The sequence below is a fragment of the Suncus etruscus genome, chromosome 20 (genome assembly GCF_024139225.1).
Source record: "Suncus etruscus isolate mSunEtr1 chromosome 20, mSunEtr1.pri.cur, whole genome shotgun sequence".
Lineage (NCBI taxonomy): Eukaryota > Metazoa > Chordata > Mammalia > Eulipotyphla > Soricidae > Suncus > Suncus etruscus.
The window spans coordinates 12,467,748-12,479,153 of NC_064867.1; the positions used below are offsets into that span (position 1 = coordinate 12,467,748).

Genomic DNA, 11,406 nt, shown 5'->3' on the forward strand with positions numbered 1-11,406 from the left:
TAGTAGCCCCCGAGCACTGTTAAGTATGCACCCCCAAAATACTCAAAATAATTTTAAAAATGCATTTTCCTCAAATTTTTACATCATGCAAATTTCACACTTTTTGCTCATCCATACCTAATCAATAATCTATGCCTATATGCCAACTTCGGATTATATTAAATGATTCAATAGCCATTTATTATGAATGTATAATGAAAAAGTTTCTATGAAATAAAAAGTTTCTATGAAAAAGTGTAACCACCTTATAATTCAGGGGCTTATTAGTTTACCAATATAATACTAAAAACTTTAGCATAGCTTCAAATTGCTTAATAAATATATATATATTTTTTAAATATGGAACACTTCATGAATTTGCGTGTCATCCTTGCGCAGGGGCCATGCTAATCTTCTCTGTATCATTCCAATTTTAGTATATGTGCTGCCGAAGCAAGCACCTTAATAAATATTTTTTCTTTTTTATTTGTTTTTACATTTGGTCATGCCTGGTGATGCTCAGTGGTCATAGTTCAGCACTCAGAAATTACTCCCAGTGGTAGTCATGAGATCATATGTGATACTAGGGATTGAACCCAGGTAAGGTAAAGTACATGCAAGAAATGTGCCTTATGACTGTACCAATATTTTCCTTTTTTTTAAAGTAATGAAGATAATGTGTATATTTCACCTGGTATGAGAAATCAAGGAATAAAAAGAGCTTGCTGATATATCTAAAGGCTAATATCTTTTCAGAAATTCTATCTTAAGTAATTAGTTTTTTCAAAGGAAAAGTTAATAACAAGCTAATAAATTATGATAAACAATCACTTTCAACTTTAGTAACTGATCTATATGCCTTAGATCTTATTTCATTGTTATATATCCCAATATCACTATATTAATATTTATAAGTGTTAAACAGTCCCAACAAAAAAATAACTTTTTCCATTTATTAAATGATGTCATAAATGGAGAATTATAATCACAGTATCAATAAGGTACTATGTTTTAGATCAAGTCAGTTATTTAAGACATCTTTTATGTCTTCATTTCAATTGACATCAAGTTATACTATTACAGAAGTCACAGTTGATTGGCTTTCAAGTCATTTTCTTCAAAACAGTCTCCATTAAAGTTGACCACTTTATTTAAACCACAAAATGTAAAATTAAGTTCACAGGGAGTGGAGGGATGATAAAAAAAAATGAATCACAAGTTGAACTAATTATAGCATTTCAACTTGTCATTCAAAATGATTCATATAATGACATTTTTCCTCATTATAGAAATAGATGTTCTAATTCTAATAAACAGTGATAACTTTCTTACTCTGTGTATAGTAATTACAAAATTATCTCGAGTCATTACACAGATATTAAGAGAAATCTTTCACTAAAGAACATTAGAATATTAAATGTAAATGGAGATAAATTTAAATTACATAATACAAAATAAAATGCTTCAATATAACACATCTAAATTTGCAAATTAAATGTCACACTGAGAATAAAAATATTCTCAGCTGGATTCTTAGTCTGCAAAGAAATCAAAGATCTCTAAAACAAAAATCAAAGATCTCTAAAATAATCTCTAATAAAACACAAAAACTCATTACCTAATGACTTCAATATTAGAAAAATACTCTAATCTTTACTTTTAACTTTACTGAGCAGTCTAAATACGTAATTAAGAAGTAAATATGTTTTGGGGCCTGAACGGTAGCACAGTGATGGCATCTGCCTTGTATGTGGCCTACCTGGGTTTAATCCCAGGCAATTTCATATGGTCCTTTTAGCCTGCCAGGAATGATTTCTGAATGCAGACCCAGGATTAATACCTTAGTGCTGCCGGGTGTGGCTCAAAACCAAATAAAGACAAAAAAAAAAAGAAAAAACAAACAAAAAGAAAAACAAAAAGAAGTAAATATATTTTAAACCTTAAAACTAAAATCATGTTATGCTTGAATTGATTATAAATGTAATTATAAGGAAAAATGGACATACTTTTTTTTTTTTTTTTGGTTTTTGGGTCACACCCAGCAGCACTCAGGGGTTACTCCAGGCTCTATGCTCAGAAATTGCTCCTGGCAGGCTCAGGGGACCATATGGGATGCTGGAATTCGAAATACTGCCCTTCTACATGCAAGGCAGATACCCTATCTTCATTTTATCTCTCTGGCCCCTTGATTTATAATTTAAAAAGAAATTTAGGGCTGGAAAGATAGCACAGCGGTGTTTGCCTTGCAAACAGCTGACCCAGGACCTAAGGTGGTTGGTTCAAATCCCGGCATCCCATATGGTCCCCCGTGCCTGCCAGGAGCTATTTCTGAGCAGATAGCCAGGAGTAATCCTTGAGAACCGCCAGGTGTGGTCCAAAAACAAACAAAAAAAAAGAAAAGAAAAAGAAATTTATATACCTTTCTGTAGTCATAGTCATAGTTTTCCATACCATTTTACAATTTCCAGTACAAGATTGTTTCTTAAAATATATTATAATATAATCAATCTATACATATTGACATTTCATAAATGAGGCATAAAAACTTAGTACATTACATAAATACATATATATGTTCATAAGCACTATTTCCTTAAAAATGCAGATCTGTTCAAATGAATTCCTCTGTGTGAGACCTAAGAGCTTTTCAAGGAATTATTCCTTTCACACTATCAGATTTTTTGGATGATTTTCCATAGCATTCCTTCATTATCCTTTGAATCTCAATAGAATTTGTAATGTCACTTCTTTAATTTCTGACTTTTGTACTCTCACCTTCTTTTTCTCCACCCCAATTCATTAATCTATTTAATCTTTGTGAAGAACCAACTTTGAGTTCTATTTTTATTTATATATTATTTTAAATTTAAATGATTTCAGTTGGTTTCCTCTTATTTTAATTTGTTCTTTTCTAATTCTTTAAGGTGTAGCTGTTTCTAATATTTTATTTCTATATATATTCAAATAGTAAATAGTATTTTTTTTAACATTGTCACCATACTGTTTTATTTCTACAATTTTGTAGTGAGATCAGTAAATGTGAAGTGACTAACTTTGCTTTTAAGATTTATTGGGCTCTTCAGGATTTTTTCAGATTTATTAATTTAAAGCTTTTTGATTAATTGTGTTTGTTTTGGACAATAAATATTCTAATGGGAATGTTAGTAATTTTATATCAATTTTTTATTCTCTTCATGTTTTATTCTACTGGCTAATGAGAGATATCTTCTAAAATCTTCCAGTTAGGTCTGTGTAATTTTACTTCATATAATCTTATGAACATAAATTTATGATTTATATTTTATGGTTGAAGCAATACATTTTCTAAAAGTCTACTTTGTCTTCTGTACACCCCTTCGTTCCCAGGCTAAGATTAAAGCTCAGTGATAGAGTATATACCTTGCATGAGACCCTAGGTTTGATTTTTGGCATTAAAAAAAAAAGTGAGGGGGGGCCGGAGAGATAGCACAGCGGCGTTTGCCTTGCAAGCAGCCGATCCAGGACCTAAGGTGGTTGGTTCGAATCCCAGTGTCCCATATGGTCCCCCGTGCCTGCCAGGAGCTATTTCTGAGCAGACAGCCAGGAGTAACCCCTGAGCACCGTCGGGTGTAACCCAAAAACTAAAAAAAAAAAAAAAAAAAAAAAAAAAAAGAAGTGTGGGTGTGGCCCAAAACCAAAACAAAAAGCTAGAGAGATAGCAAAACTTGTAAGGCTCTTGCCTTGTATGCAGCTAATCCAGGTTTAATTCCTGGCATTCCATATGGTCCCAAGAGCCTGCCTGGAATGATTCCTCAATGCAGTAGCTCAAAAACTGCCAGATGAGCAACCCCCCCAAAAAGGCAAAAATAAATCAAAATGTATTTATAGGAAGTGACCAAAATCATAACAATGTTTAAAAAAATAAGTATTAATTCTGGTTTTATTTTGTTAAGAGGCAAGGTTTATTATGTTGGGTGGGGTAGGTGGTTTAGTGATGGGGTGGGAAGCAGAGACTGGATGGGGGCAGTTCCCAGGCTCTTAAGAATACAGTGCCTGCCATTTATCTACAAGCCCACAATTTGGTATATAGTTGGCACCACAGTCATCTGGGATGAGGTATTCTCAGTCACCGAATGTTGAAACTCATGTGCATTAAACTTGGCAAAGACCCACTCTTTGGAGATGTGAAACTCTGGCAATCAGGAAACAAACTTGACCAAGTATGGAGCCTCAATCAAGTTCCTTGTTCTGCAGTTTGGTACATATGGACATATTGACTTGGCCAAGTGGTGACCCTGACCACCATGCTCTAAAAGCTTTAAAAGTCCCAATGCCCTGACATGTTTGGAGCTTAAGATTGTAGCAGCATGAGAGAGCAGATAGGAATCGTTATTTAAAAAGAAGAAATCTGTGCTTTGTAAGGAAAAAGATAGGTTGGAATTTCCATAACCTAGTGTGTGAGGTAAATGAACAATTCCTGGTCCTTAAAGAAATATTCATAAATATGTCTCATCATATATGCATACCTAATGAAGCATCTTAGAGAATTTATCTATTATAGTTTTTTTCTGCTAGAAAATGTGATTCCCAGGTTTTGTAAAGGTGAAAGACATTTAATATTTCAGAGACTTGTTATTACAGATTTATTTTTAGCAAGTAATATCTATGAAATATTCTGGTACCAAGGTGACTAAAAATTTTCCCTAAGATCTCTTCTCTTTTCCTTAAAGCCAGGTTTTTTTTCTCTCCACAAATAAAATCATAGTAATACTTATACAAATTAGCTGGAAACATCCATGTCTTATTTTTTAAAGATTTTTTAAAAATGAATGCTGTTTCTATATATAAAAGCTAAGTCTACAAAACATCTCATGCCAAGAATATCCATGAAGCACAGATTATATATTCAGCATTAAGTCAACTACCAGAAGCAGTAGCTTATATTATTTTTAATGAAATGTCTATATAAGTTGTTTGCAGGTATTCTACTCACTTGAAAAATATGAACAAGTTCATTTTGAGTTAGAAACTAGGTATCATTTATTTTCTCCTTGAACAACATATTTTGCGCTTAAAAATATTTAAGAGTGAACAAATTCATTTACCCTGCAATAACAATATTGAAAAAGTACCCAAGAATGTAAGTCCTAAAACTTTTTATTAATAATTCCATTAGATTACTAGAACATTACAAATCATGATTGTTACAAAATTTCAGAAGTCAACGTTTTGGGAAATATATTGCATAAAAATGGGTAGTGCCTTCCTTTATCCCCAGTTAGGCTATGACCAAGCATTTGTTATTATTATTGCTAGAAACAGTGTTCAGGTTTTTAATTTTTATTCTTGTTAATGGCTATTTTTGTTTTAGGGGCCACACCTGACAATTCTTAGGATCATCTCCTGGCAGTGCTCAAGCATCACTCCTGGAGGGACTAAGGGAGTATCATTTGGGTACCAAGGAATAAACCTGGATTGGCTGTGTGCAAGGTAAATGCAGTGGCTTACTCGCTGTAATACTTCTCTGGTCCCTATTTTTATTGTTATGGCTTAAATCAACTTTCTTCATGCGTTGCCAAGTTTACAAAATGCTGCTTCAGAATACTCATACTTAGATACACTAATAAAAAAACATTCAGTGGTTAACATTTGCGTGTGTTTTGTGCATTACTGGTATGCTTCTGTGTGTGTGTGTGTGTGTGTGTGTGTGTGTGTGTGTGTGTGTGTGTGTGTGTGTGTGTGAGATGAGACATAACCAGAAACAGATTAATTGAGAAGCACTGGGCTAGGGGAAAGATGAAGCCCAATTAGAATCTTCAGAAATAAGAGTGTAGCAAGGCAATTGTTTGCAGGAAGGGAAAACAGATCAGTTCTGTCTCTAACTCTTTTACTACCATTAAAATGCACACACCTAAGAATATACTATAATCTGAAGAGAGTACGACACTTTCCTACCATAGGGCTAAGATTCCGTGTTCCCCTGAGCACAGAGCAAGGAGTAAGCCCTGAGCAGTGTGGGTGTGACGCCAAAACAAACGGTAAAGCAAAGATGAAAGTGCTTGCTTTGCAAACCATCTTGCCAGCACCAACAGGACTGACATCTGAGCACAGAGCCAGCATTAAGTAAACCTGCTGAGTGTGGCCAAAACACACCCTATTTTCCCTTCCTGCAAAGAATTGCCTTGCTACACTCTTATTTCTGAAGATTCTAATTGGGCTTCATCTTTCCCCTAGACCAGTGCTTCTCAATTATTTTCTGGCATGCCCCCCTAGGAAGAAGAAAACATTTTTGCGTCCCCCGGGCGACTGTAAATAGTATCTTTATTAAAAAAAATCTTTAACCTGCAAAACATAAATATATAAAAATAACTTGAGCTGATTTTTTAATCAAAGGTGATGTCTGGATTACTGATACAATGAGCACGTTTTGCAATGCATAGCTTTTCGAAGAAAGGGTTTGAAGCAGGACACAGAAAGTCTCAGCTCCAGAGACAAAGAGCAGAGACATAAATATGGGGCTTAGCTTGTTGTGACTGTGTTTGCCGAGGTCAAACCCCGGGGGGGGGTGCACCCCAGTCTTTGAGAACCACTGCCCTCGCCCAACTATTCTGCTTACTGGTCCTCATCCCACTGGGCTCGGGTCACACCCACCAGAGCTGCGACTAGAGGTCAACACTGAGAGCTCCTCTGGCCTTCTCCCAGGAAGGATTTTCCTGAGTTGTGTGGTGATCTGGTTTCCATGTAAAAATGGGCAGTCAAGTGGTGCTAGGGAGGTGTTCGGAATTTCCCAGGGGGGGGAGTTTGGTTCCTGGGGGTGGGGATGCCCCTGACTCATGGTTACTATGTATCTTAAATATCACTATGAAAGATTTGCCATTCACTTCAGGCACAATAAAAATCTAAAAAAAAAAAAATGCAGTAAAAATAAATAAATATAGGCAGAAATATGCAGGGTGCAGTGACAAAAAAGATAAATACAAACGTATTTGCAAGCTGATATCATGGTGGTGGGTGTGTGTGTGTGTGTGTGTGTGTTGCATGTGTGGGTGTCGCGCGTGAGCCGCCTCCTCCCCGCCCACGTCAGGCTTCCACGCCGACTCGGAAGGCTGAGGGAACCCCGCGATGGGGAAAGGCGTGAGGGGGAACTCCGGGGCCGGCCTCTTACCCCGCGGGACTCCGCCTCCGCCTCCGCCTCCGCCTCCGTCTCCGCCTCCTCCGCCGCTCCGCCTTCCCCGCTCGACTTCCGGTCCCGCCTCCCGAAGACCCGCCCCCCGCCAGCCCGCTTCCGGCGTGCGGCGCGCTCCGCCACTCGGGGCAGCTTCGCTTCCTCCGCCGGGCGCGTGCGCGCGTGGTCGGGGCAGGGGGTCCTCGCGGGGGGGGGGCGGTGGAGGCGGAGCGCCCGGCCCGGCTCGCCTCGGCTCGGTCCCTCCCGGAAGCCGCCGACGGAACATGGGAACCCCCCCGCGGGGGCCCGGCCGGGGCAGCGGCGGCGGCGGCGGCGGCTTCGAGGAAACCGGAAGCCCGCGGTGACCCCCCGGCGACCCCGCCGGATCGCGCCCCAGGTGGACCCGGACGCGGCGGCCCGGGGCCTGCGCGGAGGGTGAGCGGAGGGTCGCGGGGCCGGGGAGGGAAGGGAAGGGGGTGCGCGCCGTCCCGCCGCTGCGAGGAGGCGCGTCCCGGCTTCTAGATGCTTCTCGGGGCCTCCCCGTTTCCGGGGCGCCCCAGGTGGCCTTTGCCTCCCGCTCATCGAGGCGCTGCCCGTGCCCGTGCAGGGGACTCCCATGCACCCCGCGTTTTTGACGGGTTGCACCCCAGCTCTTCTCCAAGGGAGGTGCCCACCGGAGCCCCGACACTGGCAGATCGAGGGCGTGGAGGGCTGGAGCGGACCCTCGCTGGACGCCCCCCGGTCTGGGGAAGCGCCCCTTTTCTCCTTCCAGCTGTTGGCATCTCCCGCTGCACGGGGGCAAGGACTGGGGAGCTCCAGTTCCTTCTCCACACGCCCCGCCCCACATGGCCTCCGTCCCCTGGGGCTTCGGAGTGCAGGGAAATGCTAAGGATCTCTCTTCTCTCTGTCTCTGTCTCGCTTTCTCTCTCCTTAGGGAGGAAAGCTTTTGGTGAGTCAGCACACTGTACTGGAAATGAAACTGACAGCGAGGAAGAACAATAAGAACCTTTTCACCTGCTCTTTGAGTGCTCTTTCTTTTCCTTCCCCCCCACCCTCCTGTAAACTCAATTGGGTGATTGGAAGGCTAAATAAGTAGCTTTTCCTTTTATATATATACATATATATACATATATGTGTATATATATGATATACATATATCATATATATAGGATGCTGCTTCTCTAAGGAACTAAAGACTTGGGGGTAACTGGTCGGTTTTCCTGGCACCCCTGATTTGTTAGTTCTGATAAGAGGAAATTCTTGCCTTACATTGTATGAGTCATTAAGAAGAGATCCCCTAAAACAGATTGCACACTCCCTAGATACTTAACACTGGCTAAATATTATCAGCGCTGAACACTTACTAAAATGTGACGAATTCTTTGATAACCATGGAAATAAGGAACCAGTGTAGTTTTTAAAAACTCTTGCACTTAGACTCTGGATTGAGTCTGCTTGGCTTAACACAGAAAATAGAGCTGAAATAGGTAACATTGTATATGTAACACTGTGTTTCAAATAGGCTCACTGAGATGTTTTCGTAGACCGAGTGACAGAAAGTAGCCTGCTTTTCATGTCCGCTAACCTTCGAGAACTTTGATTCCCTAAACATACAAACTGATTTCTAGGCTAATGTCCTTAGTGAGCTGACTCTTCCAGTCTTTAAAACAGAATAAAATAAAAATTTGTACTGTGAATCTAATTTGGGAGCCATCCATTCACTAAGTAGGAATGCTAAAGAGTGTTTGGGAAAAAAGGCCATAAGGTAACATGGTAACACTTTTTAGGTTTTATCCCCCCTTTGTGTGTTTGTTCTGTTTTATGGAACATACTTGTTGACGCTCATGGGTTACTGTTGGCTATGTGCTCAGAAATCGCTCCTGGCTTGGGGAACCATATGGGATGCTGGGTGATTGAACCGAGGTCTGTCCTGGGTCAGCCACGTGCACGGCAAACGCCCTACCACTACGCCGCCACGGCTCTGGCCTCACTTTTTTCCCATTTGTATTACTGTTAACTAATGAGGACATTCTTTCCCTTAATTTTTTTGGGGGGAGGTCACACCTTGCGGCTCTCAGGGGTTACTCCTGGCTCTGCTCTCAGAAATAGCTTCTGTCATGCTCAGGGGACCATATGGGATGCCGGGATTCGAACCACCATTCATCCTGGGTCTGCAGCTTGCAAGGCAAATACCCTACCGCTGTGCTATCCTTCTGTCCCCTCCCTTAATTATTTTATTGAAAAAACAGTGAAAGGATAAGACTGACTCCTACCAGTAACATCTTGACTAAATGTATGATATGGATACAGGGATATCTTAGCTTTCAGAGTTAGAAAGATGGTAGGAGATCCTGAGAAATACTATAGAAGTGGATTTGGGTACATTATCTTTCATGTGATCTCTGGCACTAACTACCCTCTGGTCCCCTGATCCTCTCCAGGAGTGATCCGTGAGCACTACTGGGTGTACAGTGCTACCCCTCTGTACTCTGCCAAAAGAAAAAAAGATAATGGAACTTTCTGAACATGATTTATTTCTGAAGAAAATATTGGATGAAAAATCTTAAGTTGTCTTTGATCTAAATCCTAGATGTTGTTTACTCCCGTGTGATTTTGATAATAATTTTCTCACCAACTTGCTGTGCAAAGGAGAAAATATACTCACTGTCTCGGAATCAGTTCCTAGCAAAAATAGAAATTTCTTTCTGCCTGTGCGGTCACATAAATTCGACCTTTACAGTTACGTAGCATCTTATTGCTGCAATTCAATGCTCTCATTTTACTGGTGGGAAATTTTAGTTTTCAGAAAGGGTTTTTTAAGGTGGCAGCTTGTAGATAGAATTCAGGTTTCTGAATTTGAGGCTATTGATCCTTCTGCTATTGAGTTCTGCCTTATCTGGATTCATTCTGGAGTAATGTTCTGGTTGCCTTCCAAACATATTAGTTAACTGCATAAATGTTAAATTTTAAAAACTAATTTCTGCTGTTTTTTTTTAAATATGTAGTCTTTAATCTTTGATAAATTTTTCTCTGTGCAGTCATTACAAAATTAGAACATGAGTTTGTTATTTTAAGATAATTTAACTTAGGGCCAGGGCACTAATACTCAGACGCAAGCCCGGCACCATCCATGGTCCCCTGAGCCCACTAAGAGCCATCCCTGAACACAGAACCAGGAGTAAGTCCTGAACACCACTGGCTCTGGCCCCAAAAAGATCATTTAAATTATAGTAAAAAATATTAAACGCAGTATAAAGTTTTTCCAAATATTGAATATTAAAGTTTTGTGTAGTTAAGTATGATAGCCAGTTAGGTTTTATCATTTACCTAGAAATTCAAGCTTTTTGGTAGGTATTTTGAATATTACTAGAAGAAATATTTTATCACAATAAAAGAATAAAACAATTGTTATTTACTGTGAAGTCTCCTGCAGCTATCTTTACATTTCCCTAGAAAAAAGAATAAGGGAAGCAAAGGCTACATATAGCCTATATTGTTACCTTGATAGCAGTTATACTTGTGTATTCTGATACATGCCATGTATATCTCCCTGGCATAATTAGACACATTGTATATCTCCTTTGTAATATATCAGGGATACCATAGATACCATGTATGTCTTTATATCTATAATTCTAGGTATATATGTATAGATATATAAGCTATGTGTCAATATATATAGGTATACCATATCTATCTATCTACATAATATATGAAGGATACCATGGATATCATGTACATCTCCCTTATATAGATACCTAGATTGGGGGGGGGGGGTTTGTTTGTCTGTTTTGTGGCCACACCTGGTGATGTTCAGGGGTTACTCCTGGCTATGCACTCAGAAATTGCTCCTGGCTCGGGGGACCATATGGGATGCCAGGGGATCAAACCGCGGTCCATCCTAGGTCAGTGCATGCAAAGCAAGCGCCCTACTGCTGGTCTATCACTCCAGCCCCTAGATACATAGTTATTATATAAATAGCTGACAACAGTCCTCATTTTTCCTTGCTGCCTTTCAGCTTTTAATTTTCAGAAATAGTTAATACCGACTAATATGACAAATATCACAAATGGTATTTCTAATACTTAGATGAGTTCATGTTTATTTTCACAAGGACAGAATTAAAATTTTTTACAATAGATGTTAGAGTTGTTTATAAAGTGAATAAAAATGTATATGGGAATACAACAGATTTTCTAGTGGGGGTACTTTAATATGTGGCTATTTTTTAAATAAATTTTAAACCAGAAAATTTTTATGCTTTGTAGTATATTATAAACCA

At 39.4% G+C, this 11,406-nt stretch overlaps 1 protein-coding gene and 1 non-coding gene across 2 annotated transcripts in view; both read right to left on the reverse strand.

Annotated features, from left to right (window-relative positions):
• Positions 1-333: 333 nt before the first annotated feature.
• LOC125998301 (U6 spliceosomal RNA) lies at positions 334-440 on the reverse strand. The gene has a single exon (XR_007491892.1). It is a non-coding gene; the product is annotated as a U6 spliceosomal RNA (small nuclear RNA).
• A 4,684-nt stretch (positions 441-5,124) lies between these two features.
• CMC1 (C-X9-C motif containing 1) overlaps positions 5,125-11,406 on the reverse strand; it is an 87,236-nt gene continuing 80,954 nt past the window's right edge. Inside the window, exon 5 of the mRNA XM_049766080.1 lies at positions 5,125-5,134. The gene's annotated coding sequence lies outside the window, so the exon portion shown is untranslated. The remainder of the gene's footprint in view (positions 5,135-11,406) is intronic.